Genomic DNA, 15,459 nt, shown 5'->3' on the forward strand with positions numbered 1-15,459 from the left:
GTTATTACTGGATTGGGTGGTAAATGGGGTTGCAATTTGGTATGATGGCATGTAGTTGGCTGCGTGGTTTTTATAATGCTCTTGAAGTCTTTGTGGAGCTGCCATTGGTCATGAAGTAAGGATTATTTAGCTCATGTGCAGTGGGTATGCTAGGTTATCTTAGCATAGGTGAAGGGTCAGTATTTTGTTTTCAGCGGTTTTGGTAACTGGTTATTTTTGTTATGTGATATAGTTTTAGGAGTTAACTATATCCACCTTGGTTAGTGGAGATTGGGTACACCAAATGATGTTTGGCCGGATGCCTTGATGGTTTTTAGATTGCTGGAAGTGTGCTGCAGAGAGGGGGAACAGCCTGGTCAGGCTGGTGGGCAGAGAAGAGGGGAAGGCTTGTCCTCTTCTGTTCCCCCTCTGGTGATGGATGGTCAATTCAATAAGTTGGAAAAGGAAAGTGAGTGGTTGCGCTGCTTGACAAGTACATAAGTAAGTGGAAGAAGCTGCTTATTTGGTTGATGGTATAATGCAATAAATGGTAATGAAAGTGAGTGGGTACACTGCTTGATAAGTATTGATAAATGGTAACGGAAGTGAGCGGGTATGCTGCTTCATAAGTAGGTGAGTGGAGGTATGGATGCTGCTTACTGATCAGGATGAGCAGGTTTACGCTGTCCTGTCTTAAGATAATGTTACATGGATGTTATTTCATCTGTATCATGTTTGATTGAAATGAATATTAAGCAACATTTATGTTTATGGAAATTTAATAAAGGTCATCAAATGTCATTCGGTGTAATGTGTTTCTTGAAGGGAACCGGGACAAATAACACTTTCCTCTTGAACACTCCATTGCTACCCTCTCTTTCACAGAGATCATGCATCATATACAGTACAGTCTGCTATTGGCCGTCTGTTTTTGGTATCACACTCTGCAACTCCCCTAACAGACTTTTAAAGAAATGTGCTCTAGGTCCCAGTCAGAATTGTGTTGTAGTAGTAATCAGTGCTATAAGCAAGGTCACAAAAGTGAGCTTGATGTAATTCACATGCCACAACCAAGACTGAGATATATATATATATATATATATATATATATATATATATATATATATATATATATACAACGCTCAGTCCATAGAATCACAGATAATTTATTGTGCACAGCAGGTAAGCGCTTTCACATTCATTTTATCAGACCATACAATGCACACACCCCAATTAACCATTTAAATATACCTATGCAAATGCAATTAATTAATCATGACTCAGTCATGTTAAAAGGGAAATATATAATATATAATAATGAAGTTTTTATTCATATTTCTATATGTAGATATGTATTTATTTTGGTAGCATAGGCCAAGAAGTGCAATAGTGTTTACAATGCTATATATATTCTTGTGTAATAAGTAGTTAGATGGTATTATATAATTATGACGTTTTTATTTAGATTTATATATGTAGATATATATTTGTTATGGCAGCTTAGGTATTTCCCTTTTAACATGATTGAGTCATGATTCTCATATTTTATTTTGGTAGCGAGGCATTTGTTCTGTGAGGTGTTGTGCTGCTTGTTGGATATACATATCTATATTTATATATATATATATATATATATATATATATATATATATATATATATATCCGTGTGTGTGTGTGTGTGTGTTTGTGTGTGTGGCAAAAATGCATATAAAGTATTAACATATTTCATATTTTGCTATTTCTGTATTTCTGTTAGTAGTCAGTTTTTTGGTTGCACTTTTTGGTGTCATTCGCTATTATGTTATATTTTTATGTGTCCTTATGGTACCAAAACTAGTAACCAAAACAAACAAAGGGCTGACCAACACTGCAGCCAATCGTTTATTGAAATAAATACAATAGAAAACTGAGCACTTTTGTCTAAAATCAACTTCACTTAGATTTCATAGAGTAGTTTTTGTCTACCATTGATTATGCATTTAAATAAAAAATAACAGCCAATCAAATTGAGTGGCTACCACTGAGCAGGCAATGTCACAAATAGGAATTATGCGAGTTGTAGTATGTTACATTCATGAAGCACAGAAACATAAAATTCACACAACCATGATGAAGTTAAAATACAATAATAGTAAGTGTTATATAGAAATGCAGTATGAAAAGCAAAGTAAACAATATATACAATACTAAAATCACAATGTGATGAAGAAAGTGTGTAAAAATGTAAATATGATGAATAAAAAGATGCAAACCCAGCTGAATTACAATGTTTTAAAACCTTTGAAAGGCAATAAAATGAGAATCAGCGCATATATAAATAAATAAATAAGATGGTAGTCAATGAATGAAACGTATATTTAAACATGTTTATAAAATCAAGTTTGTAAAATGTGTATGTAAAGATATGCTTAAAAGCTCAGTGAAATGAATTGTAATTAAATAGTGCTGCCATACTACACCACTGCAGCTCTTTTCTTTAAAATACAAGCAAGGGGTAATGCTGTCATTAATACCCAGTGCTGATGACGCAGTAAATCTTAGCTGCCAGTATTGTTCTTTACACTCAATTAAATTGTCCAAATCACAACTCTAACTCATAGCTGTTGTCCTGTCAATAATAAAAAAATGTAAACCTTTTGAAATTAGGGCAATCAATTGTGTGCCTACAGAGTGCAGTCATTGTTTTCCTATGTTTAATATCATAAACGTGCTCCATAATTCTTTCTTTCAGCCTTCTAATTGTTTTCCCAATATAGAAAGTGCTGTATGAGCTGCATGTGGCAAGATACACTATAAGGGAAATGTTGCAGCCACACCTCCCTAGACAAGGAATGGTCCTGGCAAGATTTTCTACTGATACATATGGGCCCTCCCTAATGAACCTGCAGAATCTACAGGCTCCAGATGTATGCATAGAACTGCAGGTCCTCTTTAAAGTTTTTCCACAACCTGGCATTTCCAAAAGATAGTTAATGTTCCTACCCTTGGAAAAAGCAATCACAGGACTGACCCCAATGTACTTTTTGATTTCGCTGGGATAAACTAAGTCCCAGAGAAATGTAATAGTATGTATATAACATAAGGCATCCATACTGTAAGAAATGGTGAAAATGGGTGTAGTTCTAGGTGTAGTTCTATCAAAATTGTCAATAATCCTAGTACCCTCAGCGGCATTGAAAAATGCCATCAGGAGGAACAGACCTGATTTTCAAATAGATGAAAAGTGGTCTGTGAAATGTTTTACTACTTCATTCCTGATTTTATTTAAGAGCTGCAACTAATAACTTTTGACAAACATTACAATCAAAAGTCTAATTTTGTTATCAAAAATATTATCGTCAGATGTTATTCTAGAGAGCCTAACCATCTGGCCCTTGACCACCAACCTTTTCTGGTGAAAAGACTGACAGGTCTCAAAATGTAAGTAAGTACTGGAAAATATCTGCTTCAAGAAAATACTAGTGGAGTAGCATTCAAAATTAGTTTTCTTTTTCAAGTAGGATGTCTAGGTAACTGATCTTATCAACACTGTAAGAGTAGGTAAATTTAAGAAAGCTAGTGGAATTTTGACATAGTGAATGGGTCTGCTGCCTTGTTCTAGTATGCATTTCCAAAGGATATGCACATCATCCAGGAGCCTAAAATATCCATGGACCATGGAATGAAACTCAGGGGTGAGCCCACCCACTTTCTCCCACATGGCCAACACCATTTTACCATTTTGGCATATAATGGGACACAGGTCACACCCATGGCAACATCTGAAACTGCTTGTAATACTCTCCTTCATAATATATAATATTGTTGCTTAACATCAATTCAAGATGGGCAGTGACTATCCATATATCATGAGCAGACAATTGTGAGTAATGGGACAAAAATAAAAAAAAAAACAATCCATTCCAGCACCTTGGGGGATGACTGAAAAAAGGTCCACAACATCTACAGTAATAAAAATAATGTCATCATTGTACTGCAATGTGTCTAGTATTTGCAATAAATGCCAAGAGTCCTTCAAAATGTAAGACTCAAATTCTAAAATGGATTCACATTTATAATCCAAAAATTTGGCCAGCATCTCTGTCTTTGACCCTGTTGCAGACACTATAGGCTCAATGGGGTGATCATCCATATAGGTGTGGATTTTTGGAATACCAGAAGTCGATGTTATTTTTGGCTTACTAAGATTAAGGCACTCCCATTCCTCATGGTTAATGTCCTCCTGCATAACCATGTCCAGTAAGGTAAAATCCAACTTGGCATATGCAATGAAAATTTCATTAAGTGACACTTTAGCATATGTAACATCATTAGATAATAACAAAAACATTTTATAATAATAATCCAAACTATTCATAACAAGAAGCCCCCCCCCCCCACATCCCTGTTGGGTTTCATAATATGCAAACTTCTATCACATTTAGGTTTCCAAATGCATTCTTTATTCATATAATAAATTATTACATAAGGATTTCCTTTGACAAAAAGTCTTCCTATATTCTTGTTCACAAATGTTGTCAAAAACAGAAACCCATGAGTTAGGAGGAGGTATAAAAGTACTTTTCCTTTTGGGTGGACCTATTTCAACACCCCGGTGCGATTCTCAGCTGGGTTGCCTTCTGTGCGGAGTCTGCATGTCCTCCCTGTGGTCATGTGGGTTTCCTCCGGGTGCTCTGGTTTCCTCCCACATCCCAAAGACATGCTTCAGGTGGATTGGACACTCTAAATTGGCCCTAGGTGTGAGTGTGTGTGTGTGCCTTCTGTGGAAGGTTGGGCACTGGGCTGGCAACTCGACACTGTAAAACTCCACTGCCAATCATGAGCAGACAGGTGATCCGCTCTGGCGGCCCCTAACCGGGAAAAAGCCGAAAGAAGAAGAAGATTTCCTTTGTCTGTGAAAAAGCAATTTAAGGTTAAGACTTCTAACATATAATTTCAGATGGAGCAATGTGTAAACAATGTCATATTTAAAATTAGCAATGATGCAAAATCATTTCTTAAACTTGGACAAACATCCTGCAGAAATAGTGGTGTCAGATAAATTGTAAACATTAAAAGACTATTGCACACATTTACTTCTAATTTAGTCAGATTTGCAGTTCAGTTTCTTAGGAATCTGCCCCCTCCACGTCCTATCCCCCCCTGCCCTGAAAATTCTGAAAACTATTCAACCTTTGGGGTCTGAAATTGGTTTGTGAGCCATAGTTTAAAATTCTGTGTTGGATGGTCAGTATCTCTGATCTACTTATCGGGGATTCCTCTAAAACAATCCTCTGTTCTTCAACCACTGTTCACTCCTCCATCACTGAATCAATATTACCTCTAAAAGAATAAGTTCTATTTATTTGTCAATATCCAAGGCCAGGATAAGCCCTCCCCAGCCCATAATCTGAATTGTCCCGCTGTAGCTTATGGACTTTCCTTTCTTTGTTTTTGTCCATAACATTGTCTACCTTATGGAAAATTCCATAAAATTGCTGCTTAATATTAGTAAATGCAAGATCCATTTTAATGGCTTCATTTAACGCCTTAAGTTCACTGTCAAGTAAAACAGTCTTAGAATCATTTTCTCTAATAAGTCTAAGTAGAGCCATTGCTGTGTCACTGAATAATTTAACCAGTTCATGGCAGAAGGGAGTGCTAGGCTGTACTCCATTAGGCCATTTCAAAATACAGAGCCATATGGAATATGATTAGTCCACAGACATTCATTGAGATAGGAGCTTTCGAGATACAAGTTGCAAATTTTAAACAGATTTCTCTCAAATTTCAAAAGTTGTGTCTTAATAGTACAATCCATATTGTTGACACCAGAAGAAAAAAAAAAAGAAGATGCTTGCAACCATATAGCCAACGTGACTTCCTGGATGTAAGTATTACCTTGCACTTGGCCTTTACATGTTACAAAGAGGGATCAACATCCACGTTGTTGCTCAACACGACCTGGGCGTACGTCCTGGTGTGCTGAGAAAAAAAGTTCCTGGATGCTGTTGCCAACACCACCATTAACAGCTATAGAACTACTGTGACTATCTTGTAGGGGAGGCATGACAAATTTGGAGAGCTTCTGGATGAGCAAAGTTAAATCTCCCAGTAAAGTCATCCTTGAACAAAAAAAGGAAGGTGGAGCTGATAGGCCCAAAAAACAAATGTAACCAAACCAACAAAAGGTGCCAAAACTAGTAGCCAAAACAAACAAACAAACACAAAAGGGCCCAGCCAGCACTGCAACCAACCATTTATTGAAATAAATACAATAGAAAACTGAGCACTTTCATTGATTTTGTATGTGTCCTTATGGTATTCCAGTACATATTAGTGCAAGAATTGTCAAGAAAAGGTATATCTGTTGAAAAGCTGGATTATGCAATTTCCTGTCATCATGGCTGCTTGTGAAATTTAACTGACAATAGGCATTCCAGATACAAAAACTGAAGCATCATGGCAGACTATCCGAGGTATTGCAGAAAGCATAAGGTAATGGCAATGTTGTCATTTTTCATAAGTCCAACCTTACCTGCTTCTTAATTGATATGAAAATCCTGTTATCTACACACCGATCCCTTTCTTATTCAGATTAAAATCAAGATCTGTTTATGCTTCAGTACCAGTGCCTGATAGCCATTTGATTAGGTTCTAACCATCAAATCCCATTTGAAGAAATTTGTCCCTGCTTCCAGGTTGTTTTGATGGGAATGTAAACACTGCAGAATTACTATTTGTGGAAGATTGTCATGCACTGTATCAGAGGGGTTCTCCTTTTCCCACTATTGTATGACAGTGGAGGTAGTATATTCAAGCAATAATAGTATGAGAAGGAATACTCTGCTATAACCAGCACATGGTGGTGGAGAGGGCCTGACCCTGCCTTGCAAAAGCAGTGCTTTTGACTACTGCAGTGACACTTTAGATGAGTTGTGTTTTTAGTCAATTGAATTTAAAATATCGGTTTATAATTTCTTTGATTTGTCATCTCTCATAGAAGAAATACTAAAAATCACTCTCAGTTATCTATGCCAGTGCTACCCCCAACTCCTGTGTTTCAGTTGCTAAAGTGAATCTGTAGTTGTTTACTTCCAGTATCAAATTTCAGCTCATTGCATTGCTGAGCTGAGGACTGAATTGTAATTGTCAAAAGATGAGTCTAGGCATCCAGCAGTACACCTTTTTGGACTTACGCAACTTATTTCTCTCACTAAAAGAATACAAAAGGTCTCTGGTTATTATAGTGTACCAAGCTTTATCTTTAACCTGCTCTTGGCAATATTAATCATGGTGGTATGAAGGAAAACACATTAGTAACCATTTTCCTATGTGCGCATTGTGGTACAATAGCAAGTTCATAAAACAGGAAAATTATTCTCTTCAAAAATATGAGAAGACTTAATCCTCAGCAAGTCGGTATTGTCTTACAATCCATACATTTTGACTTACTAGAGTAACTGCTGCATAATGACACAAAAAATATTTCACTTCAATCATATTTTTTGAAGGCTTTCCATATTATGGATCCATTTCAGGAGTGTAAAATTAAAATTTCCTCTCTCATCTCAATCACTCTAAACATTAAAGCCATCATATCAGATAGATGACATCTGTGGACCATATAGAACACTAAATGAGATTGTCTTTAGGGCTCTAATATTTCCATGATACTAGAAATCAGATTAAGTCCTCTTTTCTGTCTTGCAAAATAACCTTTTTCCTGAACCAGGATAAAAAGCATTAAAATGTTTTTAAATATCATTGCTCAGCTCATGAATCCTATCTATATGCCTCCTTCATCAGCTTAACCATGTCAGCGTACATTAGTGATCCAGTTAAGGAATTTGCCACTAATGTTCATAAAAGCACTACTATTTCACTGTCTTACTCCCAGTGTCCAGTTCACACATTTAAAACTTTAACCCATACATGGTCCATAAACCCTTTGCAAATTGTTACATTGATTAACCTCTCCCAGCATCCCACTATTTACTTTTTTAATTTTTGAAGTTTAATTATGACAATTTCCATGAACTTAAATAAAACACATGATATTATATTACCATTCCCACCTTCTTCTCTTAGCAATAAAATAGTTTTAATGTCATATATATTTCCATCATTATCATACATTTGATATTGCATAAAGAGAGACCACATTCTGCCAAAGGAAAGTTCAAAATTGCAGGAGATTTCTGGACAGACAAGACTGAAGTCTGTGTTATACTACCTGTGATGTATAAATGTGTGCATTCATTTTCCAAAACAAAAATAATTTAAACACAAAAATCAAAAAAAGAGGAAGTGAATTCAATACTATGCTTAAAGAATGACATAATTATTGAATTTTTTTCCAGACACATTTGTATTTTAGGATAATTCCACCACATATTTTGCTATTTGACAGCAGTTATACCAAAATAATTTTAGAGGATCAGCCTAGCCAAGCCTCCCTGACATAAGATAGGTCACCCAAAATAAATTTTTTTGCTGTATTGTTCTATTTCTAAATTATTTGACATTGTTTTTTGTGATCAGAGAGCTGAAAAATTTTACATGGTAAAACTGTAACCATTCCAGATTCCCAAGAGTGGATTATTAAAAAAATAGAAACATAATTTTGAGTGGTTATGAAAGAAGCAATACATTTTAAAACATTTTTGGATTGTATAGCTTTGGAGTATTGTTAGGTGGAATATGAAAAGTTAAAATGATTAGTTTTAATTTGCTATCATGTAATTCATTTTAAGTGCACTGACATTTTTAATTTCTGCTTTAATTAGCTCTATGTTTATTATTTTCATGTTGTTAATGAAAATAATTCCTTAAAGGAGCCTGAAAAGAACTGATATTTACTCTGACCTAACAAATTTAATACATTTATATCCAGCCATAGAAAAACATATTCCTCAAATTGATCTTATATCTGTTTATTCAATATAAAATTGTTATCAGATGCATGTCTAATGAATTTCTTAAGGATAACAAAACCAATTAAAGTTGATAGTTCGATTGTAATTTGAATATAAACAGTATTTTTGAATTAGATTGATCATATAATTTCTAATTTACAAGATTTTTAACAAGACATTGTAAAAGACAAAAGAATGAGGGATCAGTAATATTAAATCCAATCATTGTTAGAGGATGAATCACAATTCTCCAAGGGTTTTTCATGAAAAATAATACTCCAGATTATCTTAACTTTATTAAACCATTTTATGTCTGGAGGAAGAATGGAATGCTGTAGAAAAAGGCAGAATACAGATAAATTTAAGTTTAAATAAGTCAGTTCTGCTAGCGAATGATATATTAATGCTGCCATTTAGTAATAGCATTATTCATACTGTTGAATTTGATTCTGAAATTGATTTTGCTTTAAAAGGATAAATCCAGCCTAAACATTTTATTTTATCTGTAGAATGTTTTATCTGATTAGTATTTTTAGTATAAGAAGTTAATGGTAAGAATTTAGATTTATTGAAATTAATTGTATAAGTTGATATGTTTTTTGCAGTTCTAAAAGTGTGATAATATGGCCAATATAATTTTCTGGATTTTAAAAGTCAATAATAAATCCTCTGCATTAGTGTTTAATTTTACTATAAGGTTTTAATGTTAATTGGTTAAATTATAGTACTGTTTTTTTATTGATGCCAGGACTGGATTAATATTTAAAAGAAATAAAGTTTACCACTAATTTTCAAAGTGTCTATATTGCATGATCAAAACCTTAGATTATCAAACACCTAAAGGTCGATCACAAAACATCAAACCCTTAAGATCGAAAACAGCTGTTTCTACACAGTGAAACAATGCCGTTGGCCAAATTAGCCTAAGGTTTTGATCACATAATAGGGAACTTTTTTAAATAAAACAGCCCTGGGGATTCAATAAATTTCATGTAGGCTTAGCATGAAGCCTACACAGAGTTTACATGTTTGTGCAGCAATCAGCAGCACTAATTACATATGGAAGTCATGTACTACACATATACATAAACAAGCATAATTCTGTGGCCAGCAAATTGCTGCCAGCCAGGAAACAATGTAAAACAACATGGACACCAGCAGGCATGTAAACATATATTTACAGATGGGCAAACTAGGTCTGTGGCATTGCACAGAATGCCAAAATGATTACCAGGGTTGTGAATAAAACAATGTATATAGTTCTAACACATTACATTAAAATGCATATAGTGAAGAGTATTTTGGAAACCTGCTTCAGTCATACTGAATAAAAGTTGTGTAAATGATCAGTAAGGATACACAGACTGCATTATAAATACATAGGTGAAGAGTGTGTGTATTGAAAGACGACACACTGATGAATTATAGGAATGAACACAGTGGAAGAGTACAGGTGAAGCATGGTAATGTACAGCAGTTGAGGGCATAACAATGAAGATAGTTGTAGCATGAACACAAATCACATATTGACATGATATAGTACGGACTGTGCAGATATTGCATATTATTTGACTGTCACACAAGCTGACATATCAATGGAGAAGATTCTTTGTGATATAAGCAGCCTGACATGATCAATAGAGAGGACATATATCAGGGATGGTATATGCAATAGGGGTTAGGTGCATATTGTGAAGCTGTGGAAAATGAGTTGCCCAAATATGAATGTAATGTCAGCATAGGTCTCAAGCAAGCAGTATACATAGTAACAGGCTAATGGACAACAGTCGACAGAAGCATGCATAATCATGGACAATATCAGAATAATACCACCAGTATTCCCTTGTCTTTAATGTAACATATGTCATTGTGAGTGAACTTAGATGGTTCTGCAACACACTTGTACAACTATTATGATTTATCCTCTCTTTAATTTATAACATAAAATCACATAAAACCATATCAGGTTAAGCGCTTTCATCTACTGCCGTAGATTTCATCAGAACCACTTACACAATGGTAACTTGCCTTTTTATGTAGTATCTCATTTCATCAATTAACATGTAATTGAATAATCACATAATTGAGCTTAATACATTAATTAAATATTTTTAAAGTATTATATTTTTTAATGTAAATAGATAGGTTCATATTGAGGGAATCCAGCACTGTGCACTTTAAAAAGTTGATGATTTTAATGTATTAAGCTCAATTATGTGATTATTCAATGACATGTTAATTGATGAAATGAGATACTACATAAAAAGGCAAGTTACCATTGTGTAAGTGGTTCTGATGAAATCTACGGCAGTAGATGAAAGCGCTTAACCTGATATGGTTTTATGTGATTTTATGTTATAAATTAAAGAGAGGATTTATTCATAGCTACGTGCCAGTGCGGTGATTTTTCATACTGGGACTTGGTTCTGCCTCTAAGGGGGCTTTCATTTGCTTATTTGTTGGACAGACCAGTATTTTTTATCCAGTTACCAACTATTATGATTTGTCTGCACTCTATGAAGGGAATCAAACATATATTCCTCAGAATTTAACATCTGCTGTAGGTATTTGGAGGGACACTGTTATACCTGTATTTGAGATTATGAGCAATCCTGGCTAGTTGACAGGTGTGCATGGCATGTATATGGCACAATCCACACTGTCGCAAATGTAACTTATTCCATCAGTGCTGTCAATCAGCTATTGATTTACTGTGTGCATCACAAAAACAGGTATCACACATGCATCTTGTGTAACACCTTGATGGGGGTTCCACACCATCAACCAGTAATGTTTATGCAGCATATAGAATACTTAGGTATGGTCCATAAGATGTGTTGGAGCCCACTGTGGCAAATCTGGTAAACTTCAGTGCCTCATTCCTGGAAGATGTGTTGTGAGGTACATGAAAAAGGGTGCATTGTACTCAGTTATTGGTGTGATAAGGGTTGAGAACTATGGGACTATAATGCCCTTTGATGTGGATGTCATGCACACACTCAGGTGTTTTACATACAATGGAGAAGTCACCACTGCAGGCACATGCTGGTGTATTTTCTGCATACCATCACCTGAGTATGCAGGTCACATACCACTTGCTGTGCTGTCTATATTATAATTAGCTTGTGCATTTGATTTTATAATATAACTAATCTCACCATGAATTTTGTTTTGCATTGTTTATCTACTGTGTCTCTATTGCTGTGGCAGAAATCCTTTATGTGTGTTGATACTGTCTGTATTACACCAATGCAACACTTGGATTCAATGATTGTCCACAATCTGCAGTCTTTCACAAAGTAAGTTGGACAAAGGATGTGTAAGTCATTCTTGACATCTGAGACTTAAATAATGAACAAGAAAGGGCCTAGCACAGAACCCTGTGGTACTTATTTATCTGCCACATATGTGATCCAGTGGTCTACCCACTTGGTGATATAGGTGTGTATGGTCACTTGTGGCAGTTCTAAGTAATACGTCAGTGTGGATTTGTGTCAAATGCCTTGACCAGGTCAAGTTACACAGGGTGATACTGTTGTTACCATGCATGCCCTTGTTGATCTTCTTGAGGACATCAAACAGATATAACAGACATGATGTGGCCTGAACAAATCACACATCTGTTTCTCACATAGTCAGGACATTATGAGTATCCTTTTAGATAAGGTCCATGATGAATTGTTGGTCTACCTCACAGATGAACAGCGTCAGAATGGGCCTTTATATGCATGCATCAGGTGATGGTCCCCTGGTCAAAAGGATGCATGTTGATGTAAACCCTTTTATGGGAACATAGTCCATCTGGAAGCTGTGTTGAATATGCATCCAACAGTGTCTGCAAGGTCCATGTTGTGTGTAATGTTATAGGCAACCAGTGATGTTGTCAGGGCTAAGTGATTCTATGTTATTAGCCATACACAATGCACAGATAAGCTGCCCTCCTTAGAATAGAAAATGAGTAATATTTGTATTCATACTTTTACTGCTGGCCAGTGGAGACAGGGAGGTGATGTGTGAGACAATCTGTCACCTAGCAGATTGTTAATTTCCTGTGGTTGGGTATGTCTGGTGGTATCTAAATACAGATCTGCGCTTAATTGTGTATTCCACTTAACATTTCACATTTATTGGACTAAATGATTTGTGAAAAGACCTCCAAATACAACCTTGGTCATTCATCACATTCCAGTATTTACAAACCACAGTACTTAATGCATGCACCACAGCATAAGTCTAACTTTTACAGTGTCCAACAACACTTTATAACTAATGACATCAGCAGTGTCTGGTGAGAAGAAAATTGTAATAGCAGTGTCTCTCAAATGTCAACCAAGTAAATAAACACCCACACACACACGCACACCAATTGACCGCAGTGAGACTAGAACTGCTACCTAATAAAGTACACCAGCTAGACAACTCAGTATTTAATAGAAGCACCAAGGCACAAGTCTGGCTTTTCAAGTGCTGCTAGACAATTTATGCTGAATAACATCATCACTGGATGTTTGAGAGAAGATGTTGGGAGGACTGAATGAAATGGATGTGTAGGCATGTACAGCTGTGAAAATATTTGTACTTCATGGGACTGTAAGATACACAGTTACACTATTCTGACTATACACAGACACACACACACACACACACACACACACACACACACACACACACACACACACACACACACACACACACAAATGAACCACAGTAAGATTAAAGCACCTACTGAATTAAGTACACTAGCTAGATAACTCAGTACTTAACACAAACACCACTGCACAAGTTGGACTTGGAGAGTGTTAGACATCACTTTATAAGTGAGAAAATCAGCAGTGTCTGGGGAGAAGAATATGGTAATAGCAATGCTCTATATATTAGTGTAAAATGGTTTCTTGAATGTCAGCCACGTGACCACACCCACACAACAGTTGATTATAGTGAGACCAGAACCTCTGTTTAGCTAGGTGCACCTGTTAGAGAACACAGTACTTACAAGCACCACAGCACAATTCTGACTTTTATACTGCTGCAGGATAATTTATAGTGGATAACATCATCAATGGATGTTTGAAAAATATGATGAGGCCTGAATTAAATGGATGTGTAGGCATGTACAACTGTCAAAATATTGCTACTCCATGGGATTTACTGATGACTGAAGGATACACAGTTATTCTCTTTTAACTTGGCAGACAAACAGAAACACACACAACAGATGACTGCAGTGAGAACAGAACCCTTACTTAACTAAGAACACCAATTAGAGAACTCAGAATTTAAAACAAGCACCAAGTGCACAAGTATGACTTTTAAAAAGCTGTCATGCAATTAATTGTGGATGACATCATCATTGGATATTTGAGAGAAGATGTTGGGAGACCTGTATGAAATGAGTGGCTAGCCATGTATGACTGCCAAGATATTAACATTCTGCATGTTACCACATTGATGAGTGTGCAAACTGTAATAGTTGCTGTTCTGTTTCCAATGTGCAGGTATACTTTAAGAGACAACTTTACAAACTATATGCAAACAGCTGTCCACCTTACTACAAGTATCAGAAAATCTGAATGTGTTTTGTCAGTATAAACATTTACACAGTATATAAGAAAGCATTTTCTTTTAATTTATTTCTGTAGTGTATTTAATATAGTTAAGAACAAGTACTGAAAGATCAAGTTTCAGGTGCAGGTAACACATGGCTATAATGTAAATGTGTTATTTCTTTAAAAAGTGCATTCCCTTTGGTTGTGTTTTAACATGTACTTTCATGGGATGAAGACTAAATAGGCAGTAAACATATGCAATACATGCTAAGGTGCACTTTCTATAGTGCACCACCAAGTAGCTGATTTGCATGATCAATGGCAAAGTTTTTGCACATGTGAGATACACATTTATACCACTTTCCCCATTTATGCGCAATTAAGCAAGGAGCAAATGTGAGCACTGTGGATAGTACTGACTGTAATTAACACACCTGCTGCTTATCTGACTCTGTGACAGCCAGTTTAAGTGTATTGAGATTTTACTTTTGAGCTCAGATGATGCAAGGTTTAAATCAAGGAGTATCTAATACTTTTAAGTATGTATTTAGAAAGCAGAAAGCAATTAAATCATTATTTGTTCTACTTTCACTGTGTGTTACCTTAGCATGGCATGTTCAAGCAGCATTGCATGAAGGCAACCACAAAACTGAAGATCCATTCAGTTACCTGGTTTTGGTGCACAATGCCAAACTGTGCACAAACACAGAGGACAAAAGTGAAGGGCTTCACTGTTTCTTGTTCACGTATGTGTGTGGTGTGTAATTCTATTTTTTGGCCAGATTAAAGATGTTAAAATAGGGTAGATAAGACAGTGGTAAAATGGGGGCAAGCAGGGGGAAGAACAAAGGGAAAGCATTATAGGAATATGCAGGAGGGAGGTAGAGATGAACCATAGCTATCCACTTCTTCAACAGTGTAAAATGAAAATATGTACAAAATATTAGCTGAATTTGGACTGTCATCTCAACAAAGAAGGGTGACAATAACATAGTCATGTTGTATAGCCAATTGGAATGAATCAAGTGTGTTGAGAA

The sequence above is a fragment of the Protopterus annectens genome, chromosome 12.part0 (genome assembly GCF_019279795.1).
Source record: "Protopterus annectens isolate FY-2018-M chromosome 12.part0, PAN1.0, whole genome shotgun sequence".
In the NCBI taxonomy this organism is placed as follows: domain Eukaryota; kingdom Metazoa; phylum Chordata; order Ceratodontiformes; family Protopteridae; genus Protopterus; species Protopterus annectens.